Source organism: Amphibalanus amphitrite, unplaced genomic scaffold (genome assembly GCF_019059575.1).
Source record: "Amphibalanus amphitrite isolate SeventyFive unplaced genomic scaffold, NRLGWU_Aamphi_draft 000110F_arrow, whole genome shotgun sequence".
Taxonomy (NCBI): domain Eukaryota; kingdom Metazoa; phylum Arthropoda; class Thecostraca; order Balanomorpha; family Balanidae; genus Amphibalanus; species Amphibalanus amphitrite.
Window position 1 is genome coordinate 813,345 of NW_024881605.1, and position 27,092 is coordinate 840,436.

Sequence of the window (27,092 nt, forward strand, 5' to 3'; positions counted from 1 at the left end):
TTTGACCCCCAAAAATAAAAAAATAGATTTTTTGAATATAATAGCCGAAAAATCCAAAAAGGTTTTTTTAATTTCGAAAAAACCCAGAATATATGTGATAGTCCCTACCGCATTCTATCTACATACCAAATTTGAGATCGTTACCTCTTTTTTTGGCCAAGTTATAGCGAAAAAACTGTTCAAAATTGATGACGTCAAATTTTCAAACTCAACTTTTAGCAATTCTAGACCTCGTAGCGCAAACAAAGACCACTATTAGACTCCCCATGACGAGCTGCATCGAATCAATACCCGGTTAATGCAAAACTAACAACCTTGAAATTTGACCTTTTTTGACCTGACTCTGACCTGACCTCCACCAGAAAGTGACCTAAACCGTACCTGATGGTCTTATAACCAACACCATTGAGTTGGAAATGAAAAATTGGCCATAAAACATGCATCGCACAACCTTAGTAAAGTTGGGTTCAAGTGGTGACCCTTGGTGACCTTTGGTGACCTGACATGTGACCTGACCTGGTATGACCAGTGACCTCTAATAGCAACATATGTACTAGACAACTGACGCCCTATCGCTGATTTTCGACAAAATGCGCTTTACTCGGTGTTATAGCGCTTTCACAAGAAGCCCTGTGAACGGTGAAACATTTTATCTTTGACCTGACCTGTGACGTCATTGGTGACCCCGAGGTCAATGAAATTTGGTTTCCCTCCACAAATTTGACAGGGCTACCGAACGCCGTTTGAATTTTCCGGATCCGTCTCGTAGTTTCGGAGATACGGGGGGGGGGCAAAAAAATGCCCCGCCCCCACCGCGCGGAAGGTGGCCGGGAGGCCCACCGCCTGCCGGGTTAACAATATACAATTTTTGTTAGCGTTAACTTTTTTGCTGGCGTTACCTTAGCTGCCACGCTGAAAGGACAAACAGTTGAGCATTTTATTGTGAATAATTTAGCCGGAAACGGGGTGGCCGGGCTTCCCCCGCGCCCGGGCTTCCCCCGGCTTCCCCTAAATGGCCCAGAGTGTATAAAGCACATTGATGCACTCGTCGGCTAATTTAAGCACTCGTGCACAAATAGACACGCTGCGCTCGTCTATTTGTGCACTCGTGCTGAAATTAGCCTGACTCGTGTATCAATATGCTTTATACCAGGGTTTCGGAGTCGGAGTCGGAGTCGGAGTCGGAGTCACTCGGAGTCGTGGCAAGCAGCCAGGAGTCGGAGTCGGAGTCGGAGTCGGTCCAACTGCCTCGACTCCGACTCCGGAAAGTTAACTGAAGTCAATCCGTGCTATCACTTTTCAGTTGTTTTAACCAGTGTCCCCACGGCAAAATTCGCTTCCGTTGATCACAAATAAGGTATTTTTTTCACTCACGCATCTTGTTTTTGTTCTGAAAAAGCTAACATTGCATCTTACAAATTTCAAGTTATTTCATAATTTAGTAGGCAAGCATTTTGTATTCGCGTTATAACTTGTACTATCCAGTGTCAAAGACTTAATGACAATTCTATATTTACTTTCTTCTTTTATCGCTCTGAAAAGTGCCTAACACAAACACAGACCGACATGATGGCGATGCCCGTGGCCATGATACGGTCACACTCGTGCTTCTCGGCGGGTTTTCAAGCTGGCCGCCGGCCGCTGGTCTCTAAGGATTCAGCTGCGTCCACGTGGGAGAAATGGTGACCGCATGAACGAAACCGGAGCGATCTCCCGGTGCGTGAACAGGGTGCCCGAAAAGTTCTGGCGCCTCTTTTGGACGTCGTCTAACGCGCGCTGTGATCATTGGACTTTCAACCAATCACCTCAGGTATGACCCCTCGTTCACCGCTCAGCTAGGGGTCGCGTAAATATGACCTTGAAACCATTTTCACTGCTCGGGGGCCCGGTGCGGCTTGAACGAGGCGCGAGTTGCAGCGCGATGCGGCGTTTCCCGGCGAACGGTTGAGCAGGCAAAGGTGCATTCCGGATCGAATATTTCTAGAAAATATTATCACTCAGTTACAACCACGGTATGCCAAAGCTGCTGAGACTGAAGCAGCATTTCAGCGGCAATCGAAGAAAATCTGGGGTCTGATGGACACAAATGTTCCATCATCTTCGTCAAGGTCAAATAAATGACTGACAGGCTGGTCCACGAGGGGTTCCTGGACACGACAATCAAGGCGACTTGCCCTAAGGGTCATTTTGCACTTCAACAGCACGGAGCGCCCTCCAACAACGCCGCTGCCGTCCAAACCAAGCTAACAGAGGAGCTCGGCGGACCAGATCACCGAGGTGAAATGAGATTAGGCCACCTTATCCCGCGCCCCACTGGGGGGGGGGGGGGCTATTCATAGCCCCCCTCCCGTTTTTCTGCAATAACTTCCAAACCACTTGACGTAGCGACGCCAAACTTTCAGTACCTTCGGCTGCATCAATTTGACACCTTGTGTCAAAATTTAAACTGAGTAGCTACCATATGTCGGTCGGAAATGACGTCAGAGTGACGTCATGTTCGGCCGATTTCGACGCAAAACATTGAACCACGGCAATCGCTCCCAAGAGCTCAGTTTTTAACCCATTAACGCCCGTAATTCCCCAGCAAACGCACACGGATGCCCATTTGCTGAATTGGAGTAAATGGTCCCCCAAGAGTACCATGTGAGTTTGGTAAATGTGCGAAATCTAGAAATATCCTTTTTTGAAGTGGTACCTTTTGGTACCACTGGGCGTTGGTGACATCATTTTTTTCGCAAAAACATGCATTTTAGCAGCATACAAGATATGTTTGCCAAGAAGACTTTGCAACTCATTCGTGAAAATTAGAATATTAGACGACCTACTCATCGGCAACATTATGGCAAACACTCGCCTTTGATGTTTTCCAAGTTGTCAGATTATGACGTCATTACTGTCATGCTATGCCTAACTGCCATAAAGATCAATGCTATTATTCATAGTGGTGGGTCGGTCTACTGAACTGTACTGTTTCAAGCAAGGCTGCGGAGTCGATGGATTTTCGGTGACTGACTCTGACTCCAATTCAGACTTTCACATATCATCTCAGACTCCGACTCCGACTCCAGGTATGACTGTCGACTCTGACCGACTCTTACTCCGACTCCATGTCCGCAGCCCTGGCATGTGCGCGTAGTCTCGGGATTTTCGGTGACTCGAGCTCCGGCTCCGGCTTCCACAATCGACTCCGACTTTGACTCCGACCTCGGCTAGAGATATCGACTCCGACTGACTCCGACTCCGACTCCGCAGCCCAGGTTTCAAGGCTTGCAGGGTCGACTATTTTTCTAAAATGCACAAATCTTTCTATACAAATGGCAAAACTAACAGTTTTCTGAATGTCATTACTAGCAACCACTCTGCAATCTGTTCTATAATGTCTTTCAAAATTATGAAAACAAACTTGAAGCCCGCAGTTCAAGAGCCAGCACAGTTTGTGGTTACGGTTCATGCACAGCAAGACACGCGCTATATCACATCCAATCCAGCAACCAAACGAGAAAAATCTCCTAAATGGACTTTAACCGGATCGTGCAGTGCTTCTTGCGCTGAGGCACACGCTGCAGCAGTCAACACGCATATCCTGGTCAATACGTCTTACTTTTAGCCGTGATGCTTCTCTTCATCTAAGTACGCCTCCGAGCAGAGCGCCACGCGCCTCTTGCCACAGATGACTTTAGTGGCAACCACGTACTTTGAAGACGCTTTGCCTTCATGGTGGGGCCTGCTCTAATCCAGTGTCGAATCTGTCGCGGCGTAGGTATGCATTCCATTCTCAGGTGTACGTACCACTGACCAAGCAGCAGGTCTGCAGGAACTCGTCTGTCAGTACCGTCCGCATCAATATTTCCTCCGTATATTACCGCACAAACTGCACTGGCATATGACGTCGTTAGTGTTACCCATTTCTTCCTGAACAACAGCAACAGCCTTCCTAAAAAAAAAACAGGACGATCTCAAAACCGTGCCCCTTCCCCTTCCCCAAGCAGAATTCATTTGGGGCCCTAACCACATGGCTGCTCCACAGGAGTGCCCGCAATAATACCAGCGATTATAGGGCAAAGCATCCTATCCAACATCCATGCGTCACGTTAACAGTGAATGACCAATCAGCAAAGAATGCTCCAGCTTTTTTGGTGGCGACGAAGGCGCTCCCTTCCCCGACCTCTTTTTAGATTCTATTTGCCGCAAACGGCGCCCCACTCCTGAGAAACGCTACACAAAAGACTCTCAACCTATGTGGGTACCCCTTTTTTCGCATGGAGACGCCCCTATAACTTTAATATGCGCCCCTCTTTCGCATGTAGGCACCCCTATGGGCATCAAAGGCGCCTCTGTAGACCTTACAGGCGCCCCTCCTCGTTCCCAGTAAGGCGCCCCTATGGGCTTCACAGGCGCTCCTCTTTCTATAGGCCTCAGAGGCGTCTATCTTTGGGATGCAGGGACCGATCTTTTGTATGGAAGCTCCACTATGACGTTCGTGGGCGCCCCTTTTGCATGTGGGCGCCCCTACATATACTATGGGCGCCATAGGCCTCAGAGGCATCACAGGTGCCCCTCTTTCGCATGCAGTTGCCCCTATGGGCGTCACAATCGCCCCTATGGGCATCCTCATTTGCATTGAGGCGCCCCTAAAAACTTAATAGGTGCCCCTCTTTCGCATATAGGCGCCCTTATGACCTCAGATGCGCCCCTCTTACGCACCCAATTCCCTTGGGCGATGGCGTCCCCTTGAGGGATGGCGCCCCAAATAACAATTTATCCGCATCACTCCGTTGAGCGTTGTTTCGCCTCTGCTAAGACCGCACACGCATGAAATTGCGAAAAAACGCTTAGCCTACCGCCCAGTGGTACCAAAAGGTACCAACAAAAATTCTGCCCCTAGGGACGCCAGGATTCATGACAAAACATCTGATTTTCTGCTTAACTGCAGCTGTGAGTTCTTCATCTTTAATGTAAACACACTTTGGCTAAACAAATATTTACAGACAAGCAACTACAAACGTTTTTATCTGCCAACGTCAGCCCATGACTGCGGCGCCTCGAGACACTCCGAGCTTTTCTGCACCTCACACGAAGTTCTTCGTATCAGCACGTTAATTATAACCAACAGCACATCCGGAAAGGAGGCCATTATCCGATGACAGAATCTATCTGGCGAAAGAACGTATGGTCTCAACGCAGCAAACCAAAATGTGCGCTGGTACCTTTTGGTACCGCTGGGCGTTAATGGGTTAAGCTAGATCCAATTTCTTTGCATGAAAGGACTCAGAATTGACTGCGCTATCAAACTGCTATCTTGGATTTTCAAAATTTTGAAAATTTCGAAAATTTTATATAATAATATTCAAATTTATATTTTTATATTTTTTCACAAAGTTTTTGACTTTTCGAAAAAACGGAATATATGTGACAGAACACATGCTAATGACTAACTCTATTAAGTTTTAGCTAAATATCTTCAAAAATGGCCAAGTTATACGCATTATTGCAAAAAATTCACAAATATTAATTTTTCAAATCAATTTTTCAGTACGTATTTGACATCGTACACCAATATAAATAGCACCATCGTGTTCCTGAGCTCAAACTGCATCTAATAGACACCTTTTTTTGTTGAAAAATTTTAACTTCAAACTTTGACCTTTTTTGACCTGAAGTGACCTGACCTAAGCTAAATTCGACTCAAAATGACCTCGAATGACACAGACGACATCAAATTCGAAATCTATGGCCTAAATGGACCATAAAACATGTGTCACGTGACCGACGCATGACATAATATTTCCGTGACCTGTGATGACCTGACCCTGATCTGAAAATCAAAGTAGAAATTTGGTACCCTCAAGGTATCTAGAGCATTTATTCACGAGTGTGTAAACCAAAAATGAGCCTGATCTGACTCGTAAGACGGCGGCCAGAGCCCAAAATGTGAACAAGCCGAAATGCTAATAATTTTTACTTTGACCTGACCTGTGACGTCATCGGTGACCTCGAGGTCAATGAAATTAGGTTTCGCTCGACAGTTTTTCCGGGGCTATCAGACGCCGTTTGAATTTTTACGATCGGTCCAGTAGTTTCGGAGTTAGGAGGGGGGGGGGGCTATGGAGAGCCCCCCCCCCGTAGGGCGTGTTATACGCAGACCCCAGTGGGGCGCGGGTTATTATCCCAGCCTTAACCCGCTCGACTAAGGCATGCTACGCATTTTGCAGAATAAGCTCTAGGCCACCTCTCATCCCAGCCTGGAGTCGCTGAAGACTCGCATCATGACAGCATGGGAGGACAGGAGATGTCCTGCATCGTCAAAATCCGCAGGCGTTTCCGCCCTTGCGTCGAGGCCGTCGTCGGCACAGACGGTGGTTACAATGAATGGGCACTTAGCAGAAGCATGTGGCTTGGTGTTCTTGGTCATTGTTTTGTTCTATTGTTGAGTATCTATGGACCAATTTTAAAAATGTTGAAAAGCGCCAGGACTATCCGGACACCCTGAAGATCTAACATGGCGCGTCATATCACGCAGAATTTTGGCAGCCACCATTGCCCTTTGTATCAGACCCGGAGTCGGGGTCGGAGTCGGAGTCGGAGTCGGAAGAGCACTACCACGACTCCAAAACCCTGCTTTATACACTCCGGGCCATTTACAAATATATAGTCGAGAAATTCATCACTGCACGCGCGTGCACCAATTTAAATTGGTGCACGGCTACCTTCGAATTAATGCACGGCTAATCTCCAGTGAACGCACCGTAAAGTATGTATTAACCCGCGCCCAACGGGGGGGGGGGGGCTATTCATAGCCCCCTCCCGTTTTCCTGCAATAACTTCTAAACCTTTACTTTAATGAAAAACAATATCAAATTCGTATCTGTATTCAATGTAAACGCGTTTCGATTACTTCTTTATCAATACATTGATACAATACAGATATAATGATTATGAAGTATTGATAAAGAAATAATCGAAACGCGTTTACATTGAATACAGACACGAATTTGATATTGTTTTTCATTAAAGTAAACATTTGTCAAAATGAACAATATACAACTTCTAAACCGCTTGACGGATCGCCTCCAAACTTTCAGTACCTTCGGCTCCATCAATTTGACACCTTGTGTCAAAATTTGAACTTCGTATCTATCATGGATCGGCCGGAAATGACGTCGGAGTGACGTCATGTTCGGCCGATTTCGACGCAAAACATTGAACCACGGGAATCGCTCCAAAGAGCTCAGTTTTTGGGCTAGATCCAATTTCTTTGCATGAGAGGACTCAGAATGGATTGCGCTATTAAACTGCTATCTCGAACTTTCAAAATTTTGAAAATTTTGAAAAGTATATATATCAAGATTCAAAATTTTTATTTTTATCTTTTTTCAACAAATTTTGGCTTTTCGAAAAACTGGAATATATATGATAGAGCACATGCTTATGACTTACTCTAGCAAGTTTTAGCCAGATATCTTCAAAATGGGCAAGTTATACGCATTATAGCAAAAATTTCACAATCTTTAATTTTTCAAATCAATTTTTCTGTACGAATTTGACATCGTACACCAATATAAATAGCACAATCGTGTTCCTGAGGTCAAACTGCATCTGATAGACATGTTTTTTGTTGAAAAATTCCAACTTTGAAATTTGAATTTTTTTGACCTGAAAGTGACCTGACCTCAGCTACATTTAGATGAAAATGGCCTCAAATGACACAGGCGACACCGAATTCGAAATCTATGGCCTAAATGGACTATAAAACATGTATCACGTGACCGACTTATGACATAAGATTTCCGTGACCTATGATGACCTGACCCTGGCCTGAAAATCAAAGTACAAGTTTCGTACCCTCAGGGTATCTAAAGCATCTATTCACGAGTGTGTAAACCCAAAATCAGCCTGAGCTGACTTGTAAGACGGCACCCAGAGCCCAAAAAGAGAACAAGCCAAATATCGATAATTTTTACTTTGACCTGACCCGTGACGTCATTGGTGACCTCGAGGTCAATGAAATTAGGTTTCGCTCGACAGTTTTTTTTCCGGGGCCGTTTGAATTTTGACGATCGGCCCAGTATTTTCGGAGTTAGGAGGGGGGGGGGGCTATGAATAGCCTCCCCGAAGTGGGGGAGTGTTATTACAAAGACCCCAGTGGGGCGCGGGTTAACATCCTCTCTTTGCAGGCTCAAAGCTCTTCTTTTCTGAACTGCACAGTTCCATCCTGTAAATATAGGACAGATCACAGAAGCTCCTGAAAAGTTTGCAAAGCATTTACAGCGGTATCTGAATGATGCATCAGATGGCTGTGAATTGGTATATTGTCCAGACTGCACAAGGTGCTTTACGAGAGGTAGATATTGGCTGAAGCATTATACTACAGTTCATGCTAAGCACAAGCAGTCAAAATGTGAAGCGCTCAATGACAAGCATGATGAAGTTCAGGAACATATCGGCCTCGCCTCCAACTATCCAGATGGAATGTTGGAAGGCTGTCTTGACAAAGAATCTGAATCTGGTAAGGACTGCAGGGCAAGGATCGGAGATTTTCTTCTGCAGCTGCAATGTCAGCAGGGGCTTTCACACTGGCGGATCCAGGCTGGCGTTTTTTTTTTTTTGGGGGGGGGGGTACAACTCATGCAGGAGCCAAACCTACACTGTAAAAAAATGTCACGAGCCAATTCTATGACAAGGAGTGGGTTACACGGTAGTCCAGTGTACCTTGCTGTTATATATAGGGACATTATCAGCCTGAGGGTTGTTAGTTAAAGAGTGGCCTCGTGAAACAATTGGTTACAAACGGTAACCTAATAACTTAAATGCTTCCCTAACACCCCTTCCTGCTTATCAACAGATTTCGCGCTGTGTCGGAAAACTACGCATAGTCTCATAATTAAATCCGCCAGAAGCTTGTTGCATGCTAGTTACATGCGTGTTTCATTATCGTGTCATATAATTATTATGTCGGCTAATGAGGCACCGCCCTGCACGTGCTTTAAATATAATCCTGCGCACACGCCACCTAGTCGGAAACTCATCATCGGACTAGTGCTGGTAGGGTTTTCGTGTTGCCGAATGAGGCGAAACGACTTTGATTCGGTAGTGCCTCATAAATCCCTGCTACGGTGAGCAGCGACGAGTCTGAGACTGCTTCTAAAACGCGTCCTTAACTTCCGGCGCGGGGCCGTCATTTCCGGCCGCCATTGTTCAGTTCTGCGGCTGCCGGCGGTTGGTGCGGTTGTGTTGTGGCACGGTGCGTTGTGAAGTTCTCGGGCGGGGATATTCCGAAGGTACGTTATATTGTATGATATTTACGTAGCAATGGGGGACATTTTATTCATTTTGTAATATTCTGAACACATGTTGCGTCATAGAATTCACCCCTTGACCGTTGTGAGCCACTGTTTCGTTTGAATTCCGACTGTTGGAAGACGGACTTTCTTTCAGTTGCTGTCTAGCCTTTTTTCCAAATGTGTAAGCTACACATATTGCCTCACATTGATTTATCTTATACAAAAGTCAGTTGATGTAGATAATAAAGCCATCCTCACTGATATTTTAAAATCAGCAGTTAATTTTCTTTTCTGTTTGCAGAGTTGCTTAAAGTTGTGGAAGACTGAGGCACGAAGGTATACCGGAAGCCAGCGATATTTCTGTTGGTAAGCCTCGCCCAGAAAAAAAACTTGCTTGAATCTGCAAAGTATGGCAAATATTTGATGGACTGCACAGTGCACAATGTACCTGACATGGCAGGATCAACTTGCTCACTCGCCTGTTGTAAGTGCCGTTGCGTCAAAGCCCGTGGAAGTGCCCGATCGTGTCTCATGCAACCGTATTATTTTGTGAATGTTATTGGTGGTGACTCGAATCAGCTTTTGCACCACTCCGCTATGATATTGTAATATGTATATATTTAGATATTTTGTATCGTATGCTAATAAGTAATAAACGTTATTTTTGTGTATGTTTTTTTGTAACGTGGCGTGGCTGTCGTTGGCCGGGTCGTCCACCAGTCGGAGGGGCGGCTGGGGAGAAGGAGGGGGGGGGGGGGGGTGACGCAATTGAGCTAGTATTACTACTGGGCAGCAATAGCAGGCGCTAGCTGGTTGGGTTACCAGGCGAGTCCTGCTAAGGAGCCTAATCGGCGTACCGATCTGCTGGTTTTGCCCTCGTTTTCAAACGAGGTACCGAATAACGAAACGAGGGGCTGACACGGGGGTGCTCGGTTTATGAGGCGTGGGCTTGTCATTTACTAACGAAACAAGCTTGTACCCTCTTACTAGCTAAATATGAGGCGATTTTTACACGTCGCTGCATGCTCATTTTTGCGCCAGCGGTTTTCCTACAAGGGGCTTGTAAGATTTTTTTACAGTGTAGGGTACCCCAAATCCTGTTTTCTCATCGGATTTACACTGTAAAAAATGTTAACTAACCTCCGTGTTATCATGGCAAATCTCACTAACCTAAAGCGTGTAAAGTTCACACGCATCTACTGGCCAAACGTGTTTTATATAACACGCTTTTAAGAAAAAACGTGTTATGAAACTAAGACATTAGTTTTCGACGTGATGTTGACCTACACGCCTTTTGCGTGTGACCGTGTTACTTAACTAATATCTACCTGTCAATGTACTAATATTATGCGTGTTAAGTAACTAAAAAGTTAGTTATCCTGGCAAATCTCACTAGGCAAAAGCGTGTGAAGCTTACTAGCATTTTGCGTGTAAGCGTGTTTCCTTTTGTGCGTGTTATGTAACACCGAAGCTAGTTATCATGCAACTAGGCATCGCCTAGTTGCAGGATAACTAACTTCGGTGTTACATAACACACACAGAAGAAAACACGCTTACACGCAAAATGTGAGTAAGCTTCACAAGCTTCTGCCGAGATTTGCACAACGTGCACATGTTATCCAGGCAAATATCATTAGCCAAATGCGTTATAAACTTCGGGATGCGGTGTGTAAATACAAAGTTAACACGCATTTGGTTAGTGAGATTTGCCAGGATGACTCGAAACGTGCAAATATGTTTTACAGTATATATACATGTTGTGCGTTTTCACACACCGTGTTGCGACACGCGTCGAAATTTTTATTTTAAAAAAGTAGCATACAGACGAGTATTTAAACACAAAGATGTTTATTCAAACCAACGAATACAGCAACGCAACCAACCTCATGCCAACCAACGTCATAAATCAGTCGGTAATCTGCACCGGTCGTGGTGACAAATCTGCACTGATTCACACCTGCAACTATATATAGCCTGCAGGAATCCGCACCAGCCATGACACCATACAGGCTCCAAATACCTATTTCGAAAACATTGAGAATGCTTCATTTCTGTCGATATGGGTAAATTAAATTGCAACAAAAGGGCAAAAATTCCCTGACCGAACAATGGTGGCTCATGTGTCTTCAAAAATTTTATTTGACAACATGGGTGCAGTGACAGGAATAGCATAAAACAGCACCTCACCGCGTTCACTGGTTGAAAGCCCAACCAAAAATTAGGTACAGTAGGTCTATTAAAAAAGTCCCCAGCACCAGTGGGCGCTGCCTTCGCTGAGCCGAACCCCCGTATGCCTGTCCCGTATCGCGCCGGTATCAGGTCAGGTAGGGTCAGCGGGACCGCTCGGTCCGGCCCGCGGGCGGTGGACGGGCGGCCGGTAACGCTTTCCGCCAGCCAGCTGTAGAATCCAACAAACGAGACGGCCACCGCTCAGCGCAGCGAAACCGGTGTTAAAGAATGGCAGTAGATGTTCATGGCCACAATGATTATGAGATAGTCATTGTAAGCCCGTGCCCCACAGGAATGCCTAGACTCTCACGCCCTGTTGGAGGGGAAATGGGGATTGAGCATCATTCTTATAACTCAGCTTTGGGCATTTAAGTGGTATTCGAAGTAGCGTCGAAAGTAGCAAAAAGAAGAAAAATACTTCAGCCAATTTTAGATCGGTTCAGAGCAAAAGGTCATGTCACCAGAGGTCATCGATGGTAAAATTTTGCTTGGACAGGATGCGTTGTGCACACCGGTGCACTGGGTTTCCAATTTCCATGGAAACATCAACAGACTCGGAAGCTCGTAACGCTAGCGTGGAGCCGAATTCATATCAACCGCCGCTACAATGCATGGCAGCGCAGCGCAGCGTGCTGCAGCGCGGGGCCGTGAAACACCGCCCAGGGCTATCAATGTATCAGGGCAATCCAACCCACGTGATGGGCTCGGCCCCAGCGGAGCATGAGGCTCAGGACTCCCGCCCAGGCCCCCTGTCTCCCCCTAATTCCTGTCATCCTTCCCACTCTGAAATCGACCGAAAGAGCCTAACCTAACACAACAAGCAGCTCGTTTACCGCTATGTCCGAATAATATTGTCAGATTTAATTAAGGTCAACGGCTTAGCACGTAAATAACAGCAACTGCCACCATCGGTATTATGAGAAAACCAATTGCTTTTCCACAAACACTAAAAGTTTTAAGCTAAACCTGCATGAAATTAATCTTACCAGCCTCGTGTTCCTCCTATCAAAACGCTTCGAATGAGTCAAAAGTTGATCTTTAAGCCTCACCGGCACAGGCCATTTTGCATCCTTCGACGGCACAAGGGGGGGGGGGGTGGCACGACCCCCCCTCGCGCTTGGCCCCTGATTGAGCTAGAGCTTCGCGGAAAAAAACGAGCGTGCTGCCCGTCACGAGAGTAAGCCGATGATACCCAATTTTAAGGTCCTAGGTCATCGGGTGACCTTCCAGGTCAGGTCAATGACCCGAAAATCGGGAAAATGGGGACCTGTTAGAAAGTCGTAAAGTGTGGCTGCTATGGGGTTTTCCGGGGTGCTGATCACGAATATCGTGCTAGTTTTGATCAGAGATGATGTCTTAAAGCATTTAGACCAGGTCGGGTCAGGTCAGGTCAGGTCAACCGGTAGGGGTCACGACGGGTATTCGTAATACCTGTCATCCGCCTCTGACAGCTTCGTAACATGTTACGAAGGCACCAAAACTACTTCGTAAATGTTCAAATGGTTGCTAAATTCGAATTTAGCCCCAAAAACTGGCGTAGAAACATGTAAAACTCGAAAAAGTGAACCGAGGTCACCAAAGGTCAATGACCTGACCTGACCTTCAGGTGATCTTGACACCCACCCTAATGCATCGGAGCAACATCAAATCACATGTTTGAACGCTTGAAACCACGAAAAGCTTGCAAACGCGCGGCTAATGCGAGCCGACATACGCCGAATCGCGATTCCGGCCAAACATGGTCTCGGAAAAGAGGTCACAGGTCAAAGGTCATTTGGGTCAGGGTCATGAAATTTTCAGGGTAGGTGTAAGATTGATCAATGCGAGGGTACTGAAAGTTTCGTCGCGATCGGCCGCTTTTTACGTGAGTTATTCGCGAAAAACCTTGGAGGGGGGGGGGGGGTCGCATCAACCCTCCCTCCCTGTGCCGGCGAGGGAGGTCATTTGAAGAATTTGGCCTATGTTCAAAGACATGACCTGACCAGAAATGGTCATGATGGATAGCAGGATATTAGATCCGTATCGTGAAACTTTACAAACACTTTAGATGATTTCATAACTTAAGCATGTCTATCAAAAATATTTATTACATGGCTCATGTGTAAGCTGGGTGTGTGATCATGCTTACGGGTATGTTGAACGCAACTGATAATGTTCTGTTGGCCACAATTTCTATATTTAATTTATCCTCCCGGATTTCATATTTTTATTAATGGCACCTTGACGATGTCGAGAAAAAAAAAACGCTTAGAGGATTTAACAGCCTGAGATACATTCAGCATAAGGAAGGGTCAAGGGTGCTAGATTCCTTCCGTCCTCGCTATCCTCAGGAAAAACCAATCCGCATCGCCCCTAGTCTTCATGCTTCCCTCTCTGGACTGGAGGTCACCCCACCAGCCAACCTGTAGTTGATGTCGGTTCCATTCCAAGACACATAACCCTCTTCGGGTGACCGTTGGGGAGACGGCTGGACCGCCCGACAGGGCAATCGTCCCACGGGAACAGTCACGCTTCCGGAGTCCGCAGATCACTGTCGCTGGCTCGCACAACCAAATTACTACACCAGAGCATAGTTATGTCATAGCTCTGCAAGGGCCTTCTCAGACCGAAAAAGATGGCTCCCAACAAAACAAACAATTTTCTCATTCAGTATTGTATCTCATCAGGCACCACATGTTTTCAGAGTGTTTATTATGCGTTCCGTCCAAAAAAAAGCGCAGTTCAACTTTCTCCCATTGACTTTAGCGATCTCAAAATTGACCCGACCTTTCTGTCAGCAATGTCAAACTTGCAAAGTAAACGTTTCAAATACATATACTGTTGCCCATTGAAATCACTGAAGGTTCTAAAGCGATCGGTTGGTCGATGTATTTAGATATGATGAGCACAGGAACTTTCCTTGAGGTAAGGTCACTTGACGTGACCTGGTGTTATGACCTTAAATTGAAAGACTTGGGCGGGAAAAAATGGATCATTGAAATCTTAAAATTTTAGATTTTAACAATAATTGCAAACACTATCCCGGCCAAATAGTGAGTGAGAAGGGAGCGATTCCCCATCCCCATGTTTAGCTCCTATAATTGAGCTAATTGCTAGAGCCTCGCGGAAAAAACGAGCGCTTGCGTCGTTACGTGACGCAGCGACTGTCACCCCATTTTAAAATATCAGTGACCTCTTAGGGCAGGTCAAGGGCCCCAAGGCACTGGATCGGTTTTTGGTGAATAACTTCGCAAAAAAGGTCGCATTATCGTCATTTCGATACAATCGTGTTTTCTGTTCAGTGTTCTCAGACGCGTCGATTTATGTGCTTTTTTGCTTAGGTGAAGCAATTTAGGATGTTTAGGTCAATGTCATGTTAGGGCAACACAGGTCACGAAGCTGTTGAAAGGAGGACATGCTGCATAACATTTGATTCGGTAAGTCTTGCAGAGTCCATTGATGGCTGTCCCGACTGGCTAGCTCATTTTGATCGGGAGTTATTGACGAAGCACTCCTATTGACGAGCACTCCGACACGCAAGGTGAACAATGCAAAAGTGAAGAATTAAACCTTGCCAAGAATGTATGAAGTCACGATTTCATGTGCGTGAGGTATAGTTTTAGCTCATTTCCGACGCCAAATTAACAGTTTCCATATTTTCCCATTATGCTTATATCATGACACTAAGTGCATTATGGATTTGCATCATTTTATAACAGACAACCGTGCAGTCTGCAGAGGTTTACTTAAGACGTCATAGTTAAGTGACCTGACATGAAAACGTGGTTGATTTCAAATGATCCGGCTTGAATCAAATGTAAGGCATATGAAATGTCAGCCTTCTATCATCAGTGTGCTTTGAGCTACCGCAAAAAAAAATACATGGTGGCGGCATCCACCCCTTCTTCTCGGCCGGCGAGGGTTAAACCTCGCTTCGAATTATTGCAGATAATGATGCGACCGAAAACAAAGCATTTATCTGTGTCTAGAACGGCCGCTGACTTGTTGGACAAGATCCCCAATCTTAATTTGCTAGATGGGAATAAAATACTCGGCATATGATACATATATACCCCTCGATTAGCCCTCGCGCAAAGTCAATTCTAATCATCACTGTCGCTTTTTTTATCCGAGATGATGTCGCCACTAAACGGGTTGTATTGTTTGCTTGCTTGCGTTGAATCGTCATTACGGATTATTGAAGGATCATGATATAATAGGAATGGGGCAAGGGAGGATATGCACTGCAGTGCAGGTGTTTAATTTAGATCACAAAGGCATCGTTTCCGGCATCGTGCAGAGTCACTATCTTCCCCTCCTCTGCACTGCGGCATCTCTGCGCCTCACACACGGCGTCCTCACTCCACGGCCGGCCGCCGCCAACTGACCCACTCGCCGGGCGCCGCGACCTGACCCGTGTCACTGCCGCGGCCTGCGCAATAGAGTCGGGGCTGGAATCCGGGGGTTCGGCCGGCCGGCCGCCTCTGGAGCGGGGAATTTTTTAGTAGACCTACTGTACATTTAATTTCTTGTTCAAAGCTTAATGCGGTTTTAGTGTGCAACATGCTCATTGTTCAGTCCGTCATATGTACTTACAGATGTCAATTGACAGTCAACAAATGAACAGTGTCTCCAACCTGAGACCCTCTAAAGCAGGGGTCGGCAAATGGTGGGGCATGCCCCCTTTGGGGGTAATGGAGCCCTTTCGGTGGGGGTAATGAGGGATTCTGAGAAAACCTATCTTTTTAGAGTTAGTGGCTCCATTGGACCATCGTGACTGTTGCATTCCAGGGTTCAAAGATAAGCCCAGGTCAAAGCACAGCACACATTGATAAGATACCAATTTTCACGTTGCTGCTCGCCTCACCATCTCACCGCGGCTCCGTACAGTCGTACAAAAGCAGCTGCAGTTTTTAACCGTCGCCCGCCTGTTGGACAGCCGCTAACGTAAGGGGGATGAGTCGATCGGACCCCCGCGGCCTCTCGGACTCTGAGATGGAGCTGTGCATAAAAAAACGAGCGTATTACCCGTGACTATAGGAAGCCGCTGCTGCCCATTTTTAAGGTCCTTGGTCATTTCGTCTCATTCAGGAGGTCAAAGACAAGTGTCGAGAGAATCGGGACCCGCTATAACTTCTTGAAGTGAGATTTTATGGCTCAAGATGACCTCCAGAAAAAGCTCATAAGCCAATGATCATTATGGGTCCATGACTTCAGAGGCCAGTTTTACCCAGGGTAACTTTTAAAGGGGGGAAAGGGGGAAGTTCCCCCCTTCGAAAATTCTGCTCCCCCTTTCAAATTGTGCGTGAACGGCTTGGGAGGGAAGGGGGAATTTCCCCTTTCAAATTTATTTTTGAGCCCATTTTCAATCAATTCGCTACTCAGATTCTTTAACATCGTTGATCAGACTCTAATCATCAATCAACGTTGCTGGCGATTGGATAATTTTCAATTTGAGGTTCCATCCAACCATTTTACGTTCAGTGCAGCGGGAGCTCCAGATTTGACCCGGATGACCCGGATGGTCGGTGGGACAGTCTTTTGTCTTGTCTCTTCCGTCTCTTCGCAATCACCGACATATCGCTACAGGCGTCGGCGTAGAAACCGGCGGGGGACGGGGGTCATGACCTCTCCGAACCGAGGGTCTTCCTTCGAACCAGGGTCCTTCAATTGGTCTTGGCCGAGCAAAAATAGTCACGTGTTAACCTCTCTCTATTTAGAAAGGCGCTACTTGATGTTTGGCCAGGGTAATTGGTTGATACTACTGATTGACATTTGCAAGGGCGCAGTCAAGTTGGGACCTCCCCAGCCCCTTACTGCCAAGGTAGGTACCTACGTATATTTTTAGCTAATTTATTTTTTGGCAACCTAACAATATAAAGTGGCCAGAATCCGGGGAGAGAGTAGGATTTGGGAGTAGGCAAGGTTCTGCAGGCGCCATCCTAACAAAAACCTAATGGCATTGGGCCCCCCTTTCAGATGCCCCTGGATCCGCCCTTGCCCCGAACTTTTTCCCCCTCTCGACTTTTCCTGTAAAAGTAACCCTGGTTTTACCGACAAAAAAATAGCCGCCTGCCGGAATTTTTCGCCTAAAGACCGCTTCACATACGGAGCGCAAACGGTAAAGCCCTATCCACTTACATGCTCATCGCGCTTACGCTCAGTCAGGGGGGGTTCATCGCCATAGGGACACACGTACAAGGAAATTGCTACCAAATGCTGCCAATGTGACGTAACTGGGATGCTCGAAAGCTGATTGGTCGCTGAGATTCGAGTAATGTAGTCAATTCTGGCGCACCGGCGCAGTGTTTTCCGACCGTTGCGTGTTATTACTTTGGTTGTTACGCAAAGTTTTAATATGTTTGTTTAATAATATAAACACGTTTTCATGTGTTTGAAGGTCGCAAAAGCTAAACATAAGTGGCAACCACACTTTGTATTACGTTTCGTCTCATATATCATGAAGAACAACCAAGTATTTCAAGCTGGGATCATGCTGATTGCTGAGGTACCTCAACCAAGGTATTCATTTTGCAATGGATCTAAACATAATCTTGCGTTTTTTAAAGTTTCCATTTTTGCAATTAAGCTGGTAATAATTTTTCAGTGCTGTGCTCGCAGTGCGCATAAGTACCTTGACCTAACATGATACACTCAACAAATAAAATGGTTAGAGCAAACACACAATGTAAACAAACTAGTGCTACAGTGGCAAATTGAAATATAAATGAGCTCTTTACTTTTTTGCATTAAAATTTAAATTGTATATAGTATGGTCACATACTGCGGGCTGGGTTCATCTCAATCTCGTTGCAATGTTATCAGAGCTGTAAAATTGAAAACAAATCAAAATGTTTTTGCATGGTATTATTGTTTATTTTCAAATTGGTCACTGAAGTTATTTCATGGGTAGGTGCTTAATCTTATTCAACATTTATTTATTAGTTGCTTGTACTGTCAGCATGATGTTAGCCAAATTTGTTTGTGCTGAGAGTTTTCTGTTTACAGGAAAGCTGAGGCGAGGGCGAGTAGGTCCCTGAGGAGGACCACTGCAAAGAAAGGAGGTCAAGGAGATTCAGCAACCTGCGAGCAACCTCTAGATCAGCCAGCAGGCACCTCTGACAAGTAAGTCTAATGGTTTATGTTTTCACTCACATTAAAAGTGTTCACTAATATCCATCAGTGTTTAAAGTTCTGGCCCGTCTTGAGCGACAACATCATTTTTATTCCCATTGTTAAAATGCATCAAAGCATTCTTTTTGCCATGAGTAATGGTAACTTTTTTGTCGGGATAAGGCCACTCAATCCAATAAGGTGATGTCTCAAGTCACATCCACTAAATGTTCTGATAATGACCTATGCTGGTCCTAACTAGTGCTTAGAAAAAAGCTGAGTTGTGTTTCAGTCTTGGTTTGTGTTTGAACATTTTTATACGCAGTGTTTTTTCTTCTGAAAAAGTGTCATGCTAATCACGAGCGAATTTGAGGGGCAGTCGCCAAACGAGACTTCAATAATCAACAGTAACAGGAAAATGGATTAATGTAAAGTCAAAGGGCATGAATTTTTCGTTGTCCGCGAAATCTGTCACTTTCAATGCGTAGACTAGGCTCATTTAAGTGTTATCGTTTTTTTTTGTTGTTGTTGTTGCACAATATTAAATTGCCAATGTCTTTCAAGTGATGTAGCGTAATGCTGCTTTCACAGTGCCGCTGCCGGTGTCGACGCTGGCAGCCATGGCCGGCGCCGAGCTGACGAGTTCCAACCTGGAAGCTCAGCGCGAGGGGCTGGCATTTGTTGCCGGCTTCGTGGCATACAAGTGTCACCACATCGACGCCACCCTCGGTAGTCGGTCTCCTGACTTCTCGGGCGCCGCCGGAGACACTGAACACCGGACATGTGCATGGATCCGGGAAAATGGATCTGGGATCTGATCCCACGGATCCTGATCTCGGATCAGACGGGATCATAGATCCAGCTCTGTAATTTATCGAGAGATCCGTAGGGATCACAGATCCGATTCTCATTTTTGCCTGAGATCCAGTGAGATCGTAGATCCTCACTTATTTTTTGTCAACACATATCCCAAAAAAGCACTTGTTTCAACTCACTAACGTTCTGTTTGAGTGATTTTATGTGATCGCACGTCATAATCCATAGTTTGTGTCACTTATTGGCATAGAAACCCTTTAAAACATGGTATCAAATGTGGTGCATGGTGGGATCCACTCAGAACATAGATCCATGTTCTTAATTTATCGTCAGATCATATGAGATCATAGATCCAAGATGTATTTTTCACGCCGGATCCGGTGGGATCAAGATCCCAATCTTTACTTTGCTTCGAGATTCACTGAGATCATAGATCCATCACTCGGATCCATGCACATGCCTGCTGAACACCCTGCCGAACAGCTGAATTGTGACGATCAGCCGAGGCCAGCTGTTTGTTCTGTCACAAGCCTGGATGGCCGCTGTGGAGGAGTTCGAGCGGAACTTCTGCCTGCTGATGGGGGCAACTGCAGATCAGGAGCCGCGAGTCATACAGCGTCTCAAGCTGTTCATCGCCGTCAAGCAGCCTCAACTCGGCACCCGCCTGTCCAGGAAGTTGGCGAGCACCCGTCTCCACCTCCCCCTTCGGTGCCTTAGCCTGACTCTGGACGAGGTCCGGCAGCTGAAAAGAGCCGATAGAAAAGTTGGCCATCATGCAAGGAGCTCTAGGTGAGCTGGTGAACCGGCTCGTGTAGCGACTACGACTCAGCGTGGTGCTGTGTGACTCGGTGTGGTGCGGCCGGCTCTGTATGGGTGCTGTGCGACTCGGCATGGTGCCTCCGGCTGTGTGTAACGGCTTTGCGACTCGATGTGGTACGGCCGGCTCTGTTGGTGCTGTGCAACTCGGCATGGTGCCTCCGGCTGTGTGTAACGGCTGTGCCACTCGGTGTGGTACGGCCGGCTCTGTGTGGGTGCTGTGCGACTCGGCATGGTGCCTCCGGCTGTGTGTAACGGCTGTGCGACTCGGTGTGGTACGGCCAGATCTGTTGGTGCTGTGTGACTCGGCATGGTGCCTCCGGCTGTGTGTAACGGCTGTGCCACTCGGTGTGGTACGCCCAGATCTGTTGGTGCTGTGTGACTCGGCATTGTGCCTCCGGCTGTGTGTAACGGCTGTGCGACTCACTGTGCGACTCGGCATTGGGTAACGGCTGTGCGTTTCAATATTGTACCACCAGCTGTGAATAACGGCCACCCGTAAGTGAAACTTATAATATTTAGTATCAATGTTTATTCGATTTTTTTCAGCAATGCAATTTCAGTGCATCCGTCCTGAGCGCACTAGCAGGGCAGCGGAGTCGATGTAATTTCGGTGACTCCCGACTCCTAGTTCCAAAAACTAATTCCGACTCCTACTCCGGTCCGGGAGAATTGTCTATTCTGACCGATTCCGGCTCAGACTTCGCAGCCCTGCAGCTCCGCAGTCTGCGGAACCGATGAATTTTTGGTGACTTCGACTCTGACTCCTGCTCCGACTTCCAAAATCGACTCCGACTCCGCTTACGGCTCCAGTTCGACTCCGACAATCCGATTCAAAAGTCCGGTCCGACTCCATAACCCTGCGCCCTGGGTCCCATACAAGCCTCGCTGGTTTCGGCCCACTCTTCCTGGACGTGACCTTATATCACTATTACTCACTTTAAAATGCGACATATTTTCCATTTCTCGTGCGAAAAGTGCTCGCGAAAGCTTTTTGGGCGTTATAACACGAAAAAATGCCACCGGAAAGCCCGTAGTAATGCTCTATACATAGGCCGGCCGCGGCGGGAGCATCCCAGTGACGTCATCCGGGGCCGGTAGGGGGAACGTAAAAAATTCCCTAATGAACCTACCTGGTATATAGGGCCTTGCGCTCAGTATTGAAGCGGTTTTTAGGCAAAAACTCCGGCAGGTGGCTGTTTTTCTGTTGGTAAGACTGGCCTCAGAAATTCCCGGGAAGGTTAAGAAAAAAAAAAAGATTGGCTCGAGGGTACAATTTGGTCGTGATCCAACGGCTTTTACGTGAGCTTTTAACGAAAAATCACCCGCCGCCCCTATATGTACGAGGGTTAAAATGGGATATATTAAATGCTTTGTGGAGGAAGTGTCATGTTATAAATTTGATGCATTGGAAATGCAGAAATGCCCAAAGAAGGAAGTGTCATGTTATAAATTTGATGCATTGGAAATGCAGAAATGCCCAAAGAGTTCCAGAAAGGTATGGAATTTCAGTAAACTTGGTTGTGACAGCAATGGGGTCTGGTAGGTGGGGGTAATGGCCCTGCCTGGCGCCTAAAAAGGGGGCACAACCCCGAATGACCTGCCGACCACTGCTCTAAAGCCTGGTTGGAGGTTCAATTGAAATGAAAATGAGTGACATAGGTACATAAAACACACTAAAACGCCAGCAATATCTGCACTGATCTTTCCCATAATCACTCACCATACCAGTAAGGATGAAAGCCATGTCCAACAATCCATATCATTTCACTGTTTGACTTCTTATTATTCTTATTCTTAACACCACAGCAGCTCCTTATATACTGCACACGCAACACTTTTACGCCACAGCTAAGCTCCTTCACAACGCACACGTCCTCTCCCTTTTCTGACTGGGCACAGACTGAACATGGCGGGCGCAGAGGGGCGCACAAAATGGCGAACTTTTTCAATTAACTAAGGTCTTTGTAATGCTACAACAAAAAGGGTAGTAAGAAAACTAAGATTGTAAGTTACAACATGCGTTTGATTTGTTAATTAACACGTTACCCAGAAAAAAGGCAAAGAAAGCATAAACAAACATGTTTGTCAAATAACACGGCATGGTTTGCACGGATAATATTTGTCGGCTCACAATGATGTTAGCTTTTCTGCTTCGATGAAATGGATGTGGTGTTAGGTTGCAAACATTTGTGTTATCTGACCCGTTTTTTGCAACAACGTGTGTTTTAATACTAGATTTTGCTTGAAGAATTAACTTACTGGTTTGTTAGCATTTTTTACAGTGTAGGCCACTTATTTTTCGTCACAGCCCTGACACTATGAATATTTTTTTTAACTAAAAATAAAAATATATAAATGGTAGCCCACCCGACCCATGCCTTTATATTACTTTGTAAACACTTACCATTGCTTTTGTCGACCAGTTAACCCGCTTCGAGTCAGTGCTTGGATCCCTTTGCGGGCCGGGAGGTGGTAAAACACCCCCTGTCTTACCCCGTTTACATGAGTCATTCAGCCTAAACGGAAATATCCGATTAGCCAGGGAACGGAAAAATGCGTTTCGGTGGTCCCGTTTACATGAGCATTATCGGAAAAAACCGTTCCGGAACGGATAATTCCCGTTACGCCGGCAGCCCGAAAAATACGGATATTTTGCGCATTTTTACATGTCTGGCGAAGCTCCTATCAAGCATTATTTGTCCTTGTTTTAGGCTTAATTTACTTGATTCTTAAAAGTTTTGTATGTAGAATTGGAAATAATCATGGCACAAGCCATTATTTTACTTGTGTGCTGTAAAAGAAGTGTGATTAACTGTCAGAAAGCAAGTAAACAATTGAGGTCTTGGACAACATTGAAGAGCACATCTATATTGAAAGTCTTTTTGGTTTCAGAAAAAGGCTAAGACAGCTCATAATAGTCATAGCTCATCATGATGGAACTCCAGTAAGTTGACAAAATGAAAATGCATGAAAGGATGTGCAGGATGGTGCCACACTTCAGAAAACATTGGTATGAAAGTGGGTGGTGCGGGAGTGTGTATACATTTTTGGTTGACACATTTGAAGCACTTAAATATTCCAGCATTTTATTTTCATTTTTTGCTTTTAGCTGCTCAGTTCTTCAAAGACAGGGGTCAGATCAGTACTAGGTGAATTGTGTAGTAGATGTGACCTGTGGGTGCATTGCTTGACTGTCGGGTGCAACACAGTATCCATCACTTCCATGTGTTTTAGTCATAACAGAAATTACATCTACTCACCACCAAACTTTAAGACACTATCAGTGCAATTTTCAAAATGCATAGAATAATCCACTCTCAATCACACCAGGTAAGATGTGAAGATGAAGTCCGGGTGGTACCTATGTGGTTTGGTAGGTTGGTTGACCTTGTAGATTGGTAGGAAGTAGTTTGGTATAATAGGTTGTAGGCATGTAGGTGTGTTTGCAGGATGGTAGGTTGAAAGTTAGGTCGGTAGGTAAGGTTAGGTATTATCACGGAATATATAGTCTACGACATGGAATGGACAGATCGCGATTTAACCACGTTAAACGTGTAACTCGAAAGTAAGCAAGGAGGCGCCCGTATTATAAACGCACACAGTGTTCTCGCGCTAGAAAATCAAATATTTTTCGCAAAACCACGAAAACAACTCGACAACCTAAACAAAATTCGACATTCTTGTGCAGTAGTGATTCAAGGGTAGAATCGACGGTTTATTTAGTACTGGTAACGGCGATTTACCGTTAATCTTTTCATTCATTTGATTTTTTTGTACTTTTTTATTGTGATTCACAGTCTTCGAATATACAAGGAAAAAGCTGTAACCAGAGAAAGACGCAACTTTGTGACGATGAGGGCTTTAATTGACTGGAATGCTCTTCCAGAAAGAGTGGTTACTGCCCCAACCCTTAGCGAATTTAAGAAAGAAATCGACCAGCTTTGGGCAACGTCTCGTTCAAGCAATGAATTAGCTTGCCTGATGCATCGTCAAAATCAGCCACAAAGTTGAAAAACATCCAAACGAAGGAATATCGCGGAGAGAAAGTAAAAGTGAAAGCGAGGAAGTCGCAGGCCCTTTGCAAGGGGCCTCTTTCCATGGACAGCTTCAACTTCAACTTCAACTTCAACTTGATTAGGATTATGAATGAGTTTGCGGATTGGCGTTTTTTTATCGCGAATTTGTGAGCTTAAAAAGTGATATGGCCCAGCGCGATTCGCTGCGGCTACTGCCAAAAGGCGATATCAAAATCGTAACTGTCTAGACACCGGAGAAGGCCAAGATTACTTTACCGAGAAGGCTGCATCCGTGGCTGCCTACGACCCGGCCCGGCCGGCACCGCAAAAGCGAAGGACAACCGGCTGATGGTATCCTTCGCCAGTGGAGCTGCTGCTTCTGGAGCTGCTGCTTCTGGAGCTGCTGCTTCTGCTGCCCCAGTTATAGCGAGAGACGCCAGCACCCTGGACCAGCCGCTGGCTGCTGTCGCCTACATGGAAGTGACCACGACACCGACAGGGGCCGGTAAGTTGTTCATTGAAATGATCGTGCAGTTTGGCAGATAGATGCTCACGCTAAATTGCGTTGTACGGGAATCGCTGCTCCGGAAAACGTTTTTTTTTTCGTTTAGCTGGAATCAATTTTGTTACAAGAGGTGAAGAAAAACGGACAGCGTTGTCGAAGTGCTATTTATTGTTTCTGAACTTAATAGCGGGTTGAATAGTGGAGCTCAGCCCAGGTGGAAATTGGTACATGGCACTCGCTACTCGTTACCCCTCATGCAGACACGTGCTTTGCCTTTGTCAGGTTCGGTGCAGGCACACCAGCTTGCCCCGACACTGACGAGTGACGGTGGTTTTCCCGTCACCCCTGATGCCGGCGAGGGGCCAGCCAGACCCGTCGATGCGGCGACCGCGGTACCAGCTGACGCTGTCGAGCAAGAGCGCGCACATTTCACTGGTAGGTGAAAGACAGGGCCGAAGCATGCCCTGCATTTTGAAAGCCGTTAGAATCGGAACCACGAATGGCAGCTCCTTCAACAGCTCTATATCTGGAGCCATTTTCCGCACTGCTGGCGGAGATTCTCGATCTCTAAAGCTTTACGATACAGCATAACTTCAGGCGCTCGCTCTTCCTGCCATCTAGCGGGAGAAAAATGTCGCGGGCCGCGGCAGTAGAATCGCCATGATCCGTTCCTCTCTGTTGACTATCATGTCGCACAACATTCGTCGGTGTTTTTTTTTTCTAACCGCTTATTCTAAGCAGTAACCGACGACACACTCTGGAGGACTGATTGGTGTTTCGGTTCTCCCTCCAGGTACTGCATCGCAGTGTCGCCACCATGCACGGAGGACGCCAGAGGACGGCCCGTCAGTCTTCACGGCCCGCGCGCTGGGCCGGCACGGGTCACACGCTCGGTGAAGTAGCTGGCCTGCGCACGCAGCTCGACATCATCTGTGGTGTCATCCCAGCCTTTCTTCAGATCATTCACTCGCCGCTTCAGCCACGCCGCCGCCGGCCGCAGTCATCCGGCCACGGAGGAGATAAAGTGATAGGCCGACCACACCACAAGAACAGTGCTCTCCGTGTAAATATCACGACCGGAAGTGCGCGAGCTACTGACTGGGAGACGGCGCTCGCGCTGACGCTGTTTCCTCGACGTTTATGCAGCTCCTGGCGAGGTGACCGGTCTTGCTGCAGGTCTAATAACGCCGTGCCCGGTCCGCCGTGGACCGTGGCGACCCGCTGGTCTGACAAACCCGCCGGTGTAACTAATGTGTAACTAACCAAGGTATGAATGTATAGGTACTGAAGAAAAAAAAAACAAAAAAAAAACGTAGTGTCTAGTCAAAGCTATTTTTAGCTTTGATTTCTTTCCGCCCCTTGTATGCATGACTCATAACACTACTTGCATCTGTATTTGGCTGCACAGGTTTTTTCGCTTCTTTTTGTTATTTTCCTTTTCTTAGCAGGGAGTGTCACGACTTGCATATTTTTGTTTTTGGTGTTAACGTATGGTTCTATGGTCGTGCGGGACCGTGGGTGGACACTCCTGGTCGTCTGTTCATGGGCGGCGGACTATTTCGTAGATTAGTTAAAAAAAAAGTGTCTTGGCGTCTCGCACCCACTGCTGCCGAGAACACGTTCGTCACTCAACACTGCCCGCGCCAGGATGCTGGCCAGATCCAGGCCTTCTGCGCGCGTGTCGGCTCGAATTGTGCTGCTAACGGCGTCTGGTAGCCCGGCGATGAAAGCACTGGCGATGAAAGCACCTACCCGAATGCAAGCCGAATGCAGCAAAAGATGCTCCTCCAAGTGTGGAAACCGAGCGTCGTGCGCGCTCCAAATTTTAATACAACCAATTTTTGCAGGCTTTTGACTTTGAAAATTTCACCGGCGCAGTTCGCACAGTTTCGGAGCAATAACCCGCCAACAGAGACAGACTCACATACATCCATGCATAGTTTTAGAGTTTTATAATAGTAATTTAATTTATAAGAGTGAAAAGAAATAACCTCATGCTCATTAATATCGAAATTAAAAATATTAATCCAGAATATATTTTTGTCAATGTCACTTCGTCGGTGGATTAATATGCAGAATTGATGGGATGGAAAGCTAACCAGTGTTTCGTATCCTCCGTGTCGTGAATGTCACCGACCGAAGTGACATTCACGAAAATATATTTTTAAATAGTAGAAAATGTAAAAACATGACCTCATTTCCTCGATAATTGCCAAAACTAATGCTGTACAAATATATACTTTATTTGAAAGAATGTAATATTTCGACCACAGGTCTTTTTCAAACAGTTTCAAATTAGAAAAGATACCATTTCCATTTGCCGCATTTCCAACT

The 27,092-nt window shown here is 46.1% G+C and overlaps 1 long non-coding RNA gene across 1 annotated transcript; it reads left to right on the plus strand.

Annotated features, from left to right (window-relative positions):
- Positions 1-23,741: 23,741 nt before the first annotated feature.
- LOC122380943 lies at positions 23,742-26,683 on the plus strand. Its single transcript, XR_006256429.1, has 3 exons — positions 23,742-24,758; positions 25,041-25,193; positions 25,552-26,683. It is a non-coding gene; the product is annotated as an uncharacterized LOC122380943 (long non-coding RNA).
- Positions 26,684-27,092: the final 409 nt, after the last annotated feature.